The sequence below is a fragment of the Pelophylax lessonae genome (genome assembly GCF_965119305.1).
Source record: "Pelophylax lessonae genome assembly, chromosome: 11".
Classification (NCBI taxonomy): domain Eukaryota; kingdom Metazoa; phylum Chordata; class Amphibia; order Anura; family Ranidae; genus Pelophylax; species Pelophylax lessonae.
This window is the reverse complement of record NC_138778.1, coordinates 88116063-88128232: the sequence shown is the minus strand read 5'-3', so window position 1 is coordinate 88128232 and position 12170 is coordinate 88116063. Positions and strand designations below refer to the sequence as shown.

At 43.3% G+C, this 12170-nt stretch overlaps 1 protein-coding gene across 2 annotated transcripts in view; it reads left to right on the top strand.

The window, feature by feature from the left end:
- The window catches only part of STAC2 (SH3 and cysteine rich domain 2), a 301427-nt gene that overhangs the window by 174811 nt on the left and 114446 nt on the right, over positions 1 to 12170 (top strand). The gene's annotated exons all lie outside the window — the stretch shown is intronic.

Below are 12170 nucleotides of genomic sequence, written 5' to 3'. Positions count from 1 at the left end.
TAAAAGGTGACAATATGCTTAAAGTGTCTGCGACAAAGGGTGGGAGGAAGGGGAGTTCGCTGTGCTGTCACCGACCACTTTGAGGAGAAGCTGCTGGAAAAAGTCCTTTTTATATGGAATGCCAGGATTCAGGAAACTTCTGGAAAAGCCTAGAAGGATTACTTGAAGGGGCAATAACAAACTCGTAGCGCGATAACTGTTGCCACTTTAGGACAATTGAAAAAGCAGCCGCAAGCCCATGAAAAGTGGGTCCAAATGAATTGAGCCCCCTTTTTGTCATGGGATGGCAGGCTGCAATATTTAAGACATTAAGGCTATGTTCACATCTTGGCATTGCTAATTACAGGCATTTTTAAGGCGTTATTTCAAGCGTTTTTATGGGCGTTTTTTCATGCGTTTTACAGGCGTTTTTACAGGCGTTTTTGTGCAGGCATTTTTAGGTTGACTAGTGACCAATGGAAAAAAATAAAAACGCCTGTAATCTGCCCAAAAAGAAGCTCATGTACTTTTTTGAGAGTTGGGCGTTTTGCTTAAAACGTCAAAACGCTCAGATGTGAACAGGGGCCATTGAAATGAATAGGATTTGTATTGTTGGGCGTTTTTTGAGCTGATCCTAGAGCAGAAAAACTCCCCAAAAACGCCCCAAAACGCCTACATGTGAACTTAGCCTAAGACAAATGCACCAAATGTAAATGAAATAAATGTGGCTGTGTTACTTTATTGGTTAAATAAAGTTAATTTATTAAATAATTAAATTTTATTACAATATCAAATTATATAAACAAACAATAAGGCTACATTCACACCTGAGCGTAGCGTTTTCGCGCGTTTTTTACAGTGATTTTACCGCGATTTTACCGCGATTTACAGGCTTTTTTTGTGCAGGCATTTTTAGATTGAATAGAGACCAATGGAAAACGCCTGTAATCTGCCCAAAAAGAAGCTCATGTACTTTTTTGAGTGTTGGGCGTTTTGCTCACAGCGTAAAAACGCTCCGGTGTGAACAGGGGCCATTGAAATTAATAGGATTTGCCTTGTTGGGCGTTTTGAGAGCTGACCCTAGAGCAGAAAAACTCCCCAAAAACGCCCCAAAACGCCTACATGTGAACGGAGCCTAAAGTGCTCAGTCCTTATAACTCGAGCATAAATAATTCAATCAAATTATTAACCGGTTGCCGACCGCCGCACGACTATATACTGCGGCGGTCAGCCCCGGCCAGGCAGAGTGACATATCGGTACGTCACTCGCCTGTCACTGACTTGCGAGCCTATCGCGGGCGGGCGCGCGCCCGCCGAGGCGCGCGCCCGCCGCGGCTCGTTCACAGACAAGTCAGTGCATGTGACCGGCGGACTCGATGTCCGCCAGTCACACTGCGATCGCTCCTGTGAAGGGAGAAAGACAGAGCAGCTTGTGTAAACAAGCTGCCTGTCAGTTCTCCCTGTGTAAAAGTGAAGATCTGTCCGTTCTACTATGTAGAACGGTTGATCTTTGCTTTTACACCAATAGGAATGTCCCTACACAGTTAGAATCACGCCCCTAGGACACACTTAACCCCTCCCTGTCCAATAAAGTTAACCCCTTCCCTGCCAGTGTCATTTTTGCAGTAACAGTGCATATGTATAGCACTGATTACTGCAGTAATGTCACTGGTACCCCCAAAAGTGTCAAAAATGTCAGTCAAGGGTCCGATCTGTCTGCCGCAATGTCGCAGTACCGAAAAAAAAAAAATCGCAGATCGCCGCCATTACGCGTTAAAAAAAAAAAACACCAAAAATGACAAAAATCTTTCCCTTTGTTAGTAAACGCGATAACTTTTGCGCAAACCAATCAAAATACGCTTTTTGCGATTTTTTTTACCAAACATAGGTAGCATAAAACAAATTGGCCGAAAAATGTTAAAAAATTTTGATTTTTACTTTTTTTTTGGGGAATTTCATATAAAAAAATGTGAAAAATATTGTTATTTTTGCAAAATTTACGCTCTTTTTTTGTTTATAGCGCGTGATCAAAAAATCGCACAGGTGATCAAATACCACCAAAAGAAAGCTCTGTTTGTGGGAAAAAAAGGACGTCAAATTCGTTTAGGTACAGCGTCGCACGACCGCGCAATTGTCCGTTAAAGTCACGCAGTAAAAAATCGCAAAAAAACCCCTGGTCCTTTAGCAGCCAAATCCTCCGGGGCTTAAGTGGTTAAACAACCGTCACCACCAAGCCGGGACTTGTTATGCAAAACAAGGATTGACTTACACCAAAACCGCGGCCATTTCTATGCAGGATTGTAGTCCTGCATTAAAAATATCAAGGCTTATATTGGACAGCAGAATACCATTAACTGAGGAACAATCTCGAGAAATGATTGTAGCATTGGGAAATGCAATCTTAAAATGCTGCAAGTCATGTTTTTATGATAAATAACAAGTCTAGGGTCCTCCTAACTCTTCCTATATCATTCCCTCCCAAATGGATTACTAAAATAGAAGGGACAAGCCAATGTTGGAATACCCTGGATAAATGAAATTAAAGATTGAACCACTGAAGACCTCTTTACTCCTTTCCAAAAAACCTGAAATTGGTTAGAATGCATGCCAAGATTTTCAGTATAACATTGTTGGGAAGCGCTCTTGTGAGCCCAGTAAAAAAAAGGAGTGTCCAACAATCCAAATACATTTTTTGTTATCTGGAAAATCAAAGAGACAAGTTAGGGCAGATATACTGTACAAATTAAATCTTAGTGAATTCCACCTACCCAACTTTTTTATAAAAGTATCTTTAAGGCCCAATCTAGCAGCTTATATAGCTGCGCCTATACGGAAGGAATGTGATGAAAATGTAAAATCCTGAAATCCTAATTTAGTAATGCATTTTTTTAAAAATCAGAATGAAATTGAAAATTCATGAGAGGAGAGTTATCTTCATGAATTAGAAAAGTATCTGAACCAGGAGGTCTACTCTGAAGAAATTCAGAAGTCAATTTAACAGGGCAAATGCAAGGATTAGCACAAGCTTGTAGATTGAGCCAGTTTTTGACTTTGGTCAGTTATGGATTTCCTTATTATTCATTTTTTATACTACTGGGGGAAAGAACTATATTTTTAACGACTTCCAGGCCACTTGCCACATATATACTGCGGCAGAGCAGCCCGGCGGCCTGGCTGCGCAAAATCACATAATTTTGTGCATGAGATTTTGACACAGTGGGAGCCAATCAGAGGGTCCGGTGGTCGCGATGGCCAGAGGGTCCGGTGGTCCCGATGGCCACCTGGACCCACCGATTGTTCGGCAAAATGACAGAACATAAACAAGGCAGACTGCTGTTCTGTCAGGGGGGGGAAAGAGAGATCTTGTGTTTCAGCTTAGATCTCTCTTTTCCTGCAGTGCATCCACTCGTTAGAAAGCACTCCCTAGGAGCACACTTAACCCCTTGATTGCCTCTGGTGTTAACTCCTTCCCTGCCAGTGTAATTTATACAGTAACAGTGCATTTCTATTAGCACTGATCACTGTATTGGTGTCACTGGTCCCCAAAAAGTGCCACTTAGTGTCAGATTTGTCTGCCACAATATCACAGTTCCGATTAAAAGCACTGATCGCCGCCATTACTAATAAAAACAATTTAAAAAAATAAAAAGTCCAAAAATGTATCCCATAGTTTGTAGACGCTATAACTTTTGCGCAAACCAATCAATATACACTTATTACGCTTACGATTTTTTCCCCCCAAAAATATGTAGCAGAATACATATTGACCTAAATTGATGAAAAATTTGTATTTTTTACATTTTTTTAATGGGTATGTTTTATAGCAGAGGGTAACAAATATTGTTTTTTTTTTTTTTCCAAAATTGTGGTTCTTTTGTTTATAGCGTAAAAAAAAAAAAAAAAAAAAAAAAAAAAACTGCAGAGGTGAACAAATAGCACCAAAAGAAAGCTCTATTTGTGGGGGAAAAAAACATCAATTTTATTTGGGTAAAGCGTTGCGCGACCATGCAATTGTCAGTTAGAGCAACGCAGTGCCGTATCGCAAAAAATGGCTTGGTTATTAAGGAAGTAAAACCTTCCTGGGATGAAGTGGTTAAAATATAACCCTGACCCACCTCTCTTATTAGTAATAACTCTGATATCCTTAATGCAGCAAAAAAGGCCAAAACAAAGGCTGTTTTGAAATGCAAGGCTTCATAAAAAGAAAAACAAACTAGATAAATAATTGAAAAAAGTTCAATTACTGGACACTGTGTTATCTCCTGAATGCAGAGCAAGCAGAGACCACAGCTGAGAGCAAGGGTCCCACCCTGTGCACACCCTACAAAGACACATCCCATCTTTTTACATTAAAGCCTCAAAAAGGAAACACTTAGCACATGCTATTTTCTGTTGCTAGTTGCCATTGCGCAGCAATCCTTCTGGGCCCTAGTTGGGCTAGCTGAAGACACTGAACATCTACATCACAAGGACTCCTTGCCCCCCTCGCCCACTTAAAGGACTCTGTATACACCATCGGCACACTTTAAAGGGAACTCCACTCAGAGATTAAGTTTTGCATTTCTTGTAACTTGTTGTTTTATAATTGTGCCGCAAAGTTTGTTGGGTCCATGGCATCAGGATTGACATAAAAGGTCATTATTTTCCCTTTTATGCCTGGGGACCTACTGGGTACTACTTTTTTATGTGTTGTGATTTTCTTAGCATTTTGTAAAATACTTGTTAAATGTGCTACAGTCTGGTGTCTGTGTAATTACATTATCACTTTGAAACATGTCCGACCCAGGGCATCAGATGTGTCAGGAGCCTTGCAAGGTCAGGGCAACCTTTGGGGTCAGTCATCATCCAGTGGCCTTCACGGGGGTGGCACTACATTTGGGGACTCGTTCGCGATACCCCTCATGGTTGACCCTAGCAAGCAGTGTGATGAGCCAGGAGATGAAGAATGAAAAAGAACTGCGCCGCAGCAGCCACTTGGGGTCAGCATCAAGGTAGCTGACTGGAGCTGTGTACAGTGGTGGATATACCTGGAAGCAAATGGAAGGAAGGGGAAGTGTGGCAGCTGGTGAGGAAGGCAGTGCCAGAGCCTGGGGCCTATCTCATTGATATGAAAATGGAGTTCAGCCTAGATTGCATCCGTGCCTTGTTGGGAGTGGAGAGTGGCTATACCAGCTTGTTTTCAGAAGGACTCTGTGAGTTTGGCAGCAGGGTCGAGGCTCAAATAATACCATTGTTGCCGATTGGAAACCTGGAAGAGGATCGCTCACAGATCAGGTCAAAAAGTCCCATGTCAGTGGAAGCTGATATACCTGCAGCCAGCCTGCCACCTGCCTCCCTCTATACAAACACGAGCAAGCTGGTTGAGAGCTTAGTGAAAAATAATACAGCTTCAGTCCATGAAGGATAAAGGAAGCTTTGGTTCATTCTTCTCAGGGCGGAATTCCAATCCCTGCTGGAGAGAAAGAATTTGAAAGTTGGATGGGTTAGGTTATACACGCGGTGGAATAGTGGAGTGTCCCAAAAGTGGTGAAAACACAGAAACGAAATGAGAGTCTTAGAAGCCTAGCAGCTGAAGTGATCCACAGTCTGAGGATGGGGAAACATGACTGCGTTGCTATGGATTACATTATAGCTTTGTATGCTGTGTATGGCAGAGTGGAAAAGCTCCCAGATCTGATATACAAATTCAAGCACACCTATCAAAGTAAAGGTGAGAGGCTTTCCAAATACATTAACCGAGTGGATCGAATTCTGCACCAGATCATTCTGAAGAAAGAGATTGATCCCCGTAATAATGACAAAGTCAGTTTCGAACCAATTCATCAATGACCCAATTGCACTGCGTATGTTGCTTAAGGTAATGCAAGTGTTCCCTACCTACCCTGAGCTGGTAAAAGAAGTAAGGAAGAAGCGTTGCTAGATGAAAAGAATCAGGGATCTAAAGAGCTATCAAAATCCAAAATGGAGGAGGTGTCGGATGACTCAGGTGGAAAAGAGTGTTCTTGCGGAGGATAGCAATGAGGAGACACAGGCGGAAGAATATTAAAAACCTCTCATTGTCAAGTCTGTCCGTGAGACAGCCCCAGTTGAGCTGCTCTCTCAAGTTGTTCAGATCCAGGACAAGATGCAACAGACCTTGCTATGAGTAATAGAGACTCAGACCAAAATGCAAATAGCTAAGCCTGATTTAAAGAAGTGGAGAACCGGGGCATTTCTCCGTGCCCTCGGAAGAAGGTTGAACCAGATCTTACAGCCAAGGTACCAAAGCCCTTACAGAAATTCTTCTTTTCTCAGGAGGCGGGAAACTTCAAGGGGTCTCAGTGAAGGAGTCAGCTGAGAACCCTTGACAAAGTCAAGAGTTCTAAAAGTGGAAAGAATGGGAAGACTCGATCGCAGCGCAGGAAGAAGACTTTAGGGCATGTAACTACACCCCCACTCAAGCCAGATAGCAAACCATCTAAATTGGGAAAATTGACACAGAGAGTCAATGCTTTATCACATCCCAAGGCCGCTGTTAGGTCTTCGTAGCAGTTAGTAAGGAAAGGAGGGAACCTAGCTCACACTAAAAAGCAAGTTTACCTGCCAGAAAGACTTATAGGCCCTTCTCCTATTGTGTCAGTGCAAGTGGAAGGCTTCTTTACCAAAGCATTACTGGATACCAGAGCACAAGTGGCATTGTTGCACAGATACTTCTATAACAAACACTTAATGCATATTGCCTTGTGTAAGCTGGATGAGCTGGAGATTTTGGGGATTTGGATCTGAGAAATTGCTTTACGATGGATACATCCCAATCAAGACCACCTTTTAGTCCATCCGTATTGGGGAAGACGGAAACATTCAACACACTGGCCGTTGTGTGATAAACCATTCTGAGAAAGAGCAAGGCGAGTACAACTCAGTGATCTGTAAGATCTCAGGCAGCAGCTGGCTGCGCTGAAGAAGTCAGGAGTCATTCAGGAGTCCAGGAGCCCTTATGCTTCCCCTTTCATGAAGAAAAGTGGGATGCTGCTGATGTGCATCGATTACCCAACTTTATAAAGGAGGACCTTGATCAGTACACCACCCCTTGTGTAGAAAATGCCTTTAGTGTCTGTCCGGGGCAAGGTGTTTTTAGTGTGTTGGACTTGAAGTGTGGATACTACCAGATCCCTATGCACCCTGAGAATAGGGAGAAGACAGTGTTTATTTGCAGGCTGAGGTTCTAGGATTTCAACAGAATGGGCCAGGTTCCAGGGGCTGATGGAAAGGACCTAAGGAGCATGAAGCATACCTTGAGAAAGTCTTTGAGAGGATTCATGAAGAGGGGCTTCATGAAGAGGAGCTGAAGTTGACTTTAGAGAAGTGCCAGTTCTACCAAACTTCTTTTCACCTACCTAGGGCAAGTAGTTTCCGCAAAAGGCATTGCTGCTTGCCTGAATAAGCTAGAAGCGGTTACTACTTGGCTCCGACCGAGAACTGTGAAGGAGCTGAGATCTTTCCTTGTGTTCTGCTCCTATTATTGGAGGTTTGTGGTAAACATTGTGAAGATTGCCTAGCCACTTAACAAGTTGCTTAAGAATGAGGTGGAGGGTGAAGGAGTCTATACAAGAGCAATGGACCCCTCAATATGAACAAGCTTTCCATCACCTCAAGAGAAGCCTCACAGAAGCACCAGTACTGGCCTATGCAGACCCAGCCAAGCCATACAAGCTTTATGTGGAATTCCAGCCAAGAGGGGCTGGGTGGAGTTCTATACCAGGAACAGGATGGTGGGCTTAGGACCATAGCATATGTGAGTCGAAGTTTGACCCAGTCTGAAAAGAACTATCCTGTACACAAGTTATAGTTTCTTGCTCTAAAGTGAGCTGTAGTGGACAAGTTGAGAGATTATCTGTACGGAGCCTCTTTCGTGGTAAAAACGGATAATAATCCTTTAACGTTCTTGTTGTCCTCAGCTGCGCTGGATGCTACCAGGCATCAATGGCTGGCAGGCCTGTCTGGATTTCAGTTCAGTCTGAAGTATTAATCCGGAGCAGAAAACAGATACCGATGCTTTGTCCCGGAGGGCTCACAGGTCAGAGAGTCGAAGGACTGGACCTATGTGAAATCTGAAGGAGTGTGATCATTGTGCCAGGTCATTGCCCAGAGACCAAAGGGGGCTGTTGGAGCTGAATCCTTATGAGTCACCCCCTCTGGAATACCGAAGTGCCATTGTAACTTGACCTGTTGCTTCCTCAGCTGTCCAAGAAAGATCTAAAGTTGGATCAAAATGAGGATTTGCTGTTTCATTTGACGATGAAAGCACTAACAAAATAAATCCTTAGTCTGCTGTTGAAGAGTGCTGTCACGAATTCCTAAATAGTGCATCGTGAATGGAACTGGTTACAGATGAAAGGTGGACTGTTGTACAGAAAGAGCCCTGCTGAGGACTCCGAAGAAAAGTGGCAGCTATTCCTTCAGAAAGAAAAACACAAACTGTGCTGGCTGCGTTTTATCATGAACATGGACACTTAGGCCCAGATAGGACCTTTAGATTAGTAAGAGATAGGTTCAATTGGCCTAACATGAGAATTGAAGTAGAGCGCTATAGTCACTTCTATTTACCGTGTATCCAAAGGAAGACCTTGCCAGTCAAAGTTGAACCAATGGGACATATAAAAAGTCAAGGGCCTTTAGAGCTAATTTGCATTGACTTTCTAGGCCTGGAACCCGATGCTGGTGGGGAAAGCAATGTTATGGTGGTAACCGACCATTTCCCCTGATACACACAAGCTTACCCCACAAAGACCAACAAGCCACCATGGTGGTGAAAGTCTTAGTGGAGAAGTTCTTTGCATTATGGCCTGCCTATGCTAATACACTCTAATCAAGGCAGAGAGTTTGAGAGCAAACTTGTGCACCAGTTATGCCAGGTGCTAGGCATAAAGAAATTCAGGACCTCTCCTTATCACCCACAGGGCAACCCAAAGCCTGATGTACTTAACCGTACTCTACTGAACATGCTACGAACTTTACCTTTTGAGAAGCAACCACACTGGGGTAACCACATTGCTGCCATCATTCATGCATACAAAAGCACAAGGAATGATGCCACTGAGTACTCTCCCTACAGGCTAATGTTTGGAAGAGAGGTTCAACTACCAGTTGATCTGGCTTTCGGAAACGTCCACGGATCACACCTCCCTAGCTTCCTATAAAGGATATGTAGACTGTGGAAGAACCTAAAACAGGCTTATGAGAAAGTGGAAGAGAATGCTACTATTTATGAGCAGAGGAACAAAGTAAAAGTGCAAGATCTTCAGCCGGGAGATTGTGTGTTGCTGAGGAAACAAGGGGTTCTTGGGAAGCTCAAGTTAGCAGATCACTGGCGACCCCAACCTTACATCATCTGCAAGCAACTTCCCGGGCTGCCAGTGTATCAAATCTGCCCTGAAGGGAAAACAGGCTCTTTGAAAATGTGGCATCGGAACCATTTGCTTCTCTTTTTCAACGCCGTCCGAGTATCTCTGACAACGACCCCCCTGAGTAATGAATCCCCACCAATCAGAGCAAACACCCAATAGTGGAAGATGAGGACAGCGAAGATGAGGCAATAGTGACCCACTGGCTATGGCCCTTAACCTAAGAAACCAACTTTGACCCTCATGTAGTTGAGGAAGAGAGAAGGTGATCTTTGAGTTCAGGAATGGAAATTCTACCTCCACCTGAAGGCGAAGTTAGGATCTAGATAGTTAGCCTGTCTAATGAAGGGGGTGTTGAAGATCTGATCAGTTTCAATGATGGAGATCTGTTGCAACCTAGATTAGACTGTTACAAACAAGTGGCCACTGCCCCCACTTCAAACTTACCAACCAGACAGCAACCAACCGAATTGACTTGTCTAGCAATATGCATTAAGAATGGGATTATTCTGCACACATTTGCACTTAGATGCATAAGCTCACCTGCCCTCTGCCTATCCATTAAACTAGATGTGCTTCTATTGTAGAGACTCTCAGAAGTTAAAGTTAGGAGTACAGAAAACAGGGTGCCTTGATGGGGCCTGTAGTTTACACATGTATTTGTAATGTGTGCAGATTAAACCCCTGTTCTTAATGCATATTGTTAGACAGGCCAATTTAGTTAGTTGCTGGCTAGTTGGTAAGTTTTAGCTCATAAATCTCTTTGTATTTGTTCTAGATTGGACTGTAGTAAAAATCCCACTAGAAAATGTGGAATCTCATTGAGGCCAAAATTCTACAAATCCTGATATCGCATCTACAGAACCTTCCTTCCCTAAATTTGATTCAGTTAATCCCTCTTTGAAATCCTTCAGTTCTGCCACTGCTGGAAATCTGGACATAGACTCCACCTCTGTGTTTGACAACTTCTCATCTATCCAACTGAGGCAAAATATAAACCCTCCCAAGAAACATATGATATCCTACAGGGAAAACTCAGATGGACTAATACTCACTATCCAATGGCAGAATCCAGTGTCGGACACCACTACTGTTCATTGGGTAGGGGGCAACCTAACTTCCCTTCTGACACTATTGGGTGGGTCACGGCAATAGCCCTGGCCTGTAAACAGACTGACTACGAGTTAACTGAAGTTGTATATAAATGGTTTCAGCAAAATCCTGAAGTATGCAAATTGTTGTTGAATTTGATTTATGGCTGATGTTGTTATAATGTGTGTGTTGACTTTACTGCCAATTAATAATTAAAATAATACCTTGTGAAATTTCTTCCTCTTTGGAGTACCAAATATTTCAAGTGGGGGGGGAGGATGTAACCAGGTGCTGGCTAACTTTGCCTGTGTCATCATGGGACATTCTGTAACATCAGCTTCAGTGAGCCTGTTTCCCTCTAGTGCTCAGCCTGGACACTGTGTCATCTCCTAAATGCAGAGCAAGCAGAGACCAAAACTGAGAGCAAGGGATGGTGGGATATGTGGTCTGAGGAGCCAGGATATGCATTAAAGCCAGACTGCTGCAGACTACAAGTTCCAGCCGGCTAGGAGAGAGAGAAGAATGCTGGATGAGCACATAAAAAACCTCCGGGGAGGAGACCTCTTTAGACTGCTTGAGAGCAGGAACCGAGCTGCTCTAGGGGAATGCAAGAAGGCACCGCAGCCTAGGCGGCATGGAGAGTTTTCAGCAAGTGAGAAACCAGATCCACCATTACCAGCTTCCTATCGGCTGTGTGACTGTCGGGGGTCTCTCTCATTATCACCATACAGATTCAGCTAGATGCACGGCCAGGCCTCCTTCACTGGTTGCAGATTCTTCAAGAACCCCTTCTGGGACATCCTATTCTCTTGAACCTGGGTATCATCAGGATTGTCCACCCTGTGCACACCCTACAAAGACACTGCATGCAGACACCTTTATCTTATCTCTTTGCATTAAAACCTCAAAAACAAAACACTTTGCACAAGCTATTTTCTGTTGCTGGTTGCCATTGCACAGCAATCCTTTTGGGCCCCTGTAGAGCTATCTGAAGACACTGAACATCTACATCACAAAGACCCCTCCACCTCTCTTCTCCCCTCACTTAAAGGACTCTGTGCACAACATCTGCACATTTTAAGGGGAACTCCACTCACAGATTAAGTATTGCATGTGTTGTTTTATAACTGTGCCACAATGTTTGTTGGGCCCATGGTATAAGGATTTGAAGGGAGCAGTCTGACATGAAAGGTCATTCTCTTCCCTTTTATGCCTGGGGTCATAGGTTCTTTCAGGACCTACTGGTTGGACGTATTTTGATTTTCTTTGCATTGCATACCCTTTGCATATTTACCAAGAGCAAGAGTTTAACACTGAAAGATACCTGTCTAAGTTATTCTTGTTCTTATCTGCTTCAAGAATAGAAATACTTGTTTACTTTGCTACAGTCTGCTGTCTTTGTAAATGCATTATCACTTTGAAACATGTTCAAACCCAGGGTGTCAGACATGTTGGGAGGCTTGCAAGGTCAAGCAACCTTTGGAGGTCAGTCATCCACCAGCGGCTCTCACGAGGATGGCGCTACATTTCATTTACAAGATTCACAGTGAGTGAACTGTACTGGTTGCAAGGAGGGCATTTGTGCACTGGTAAATGGGTCAAAATGCATTTTGCTCTACACTGATGTGTGCCAGTCATCACTGTATACCATCCATGGTTATCCACTTTATTCCATTGAAATTATAATTTAAGATGCAATTGCACAAAAATCAGGAT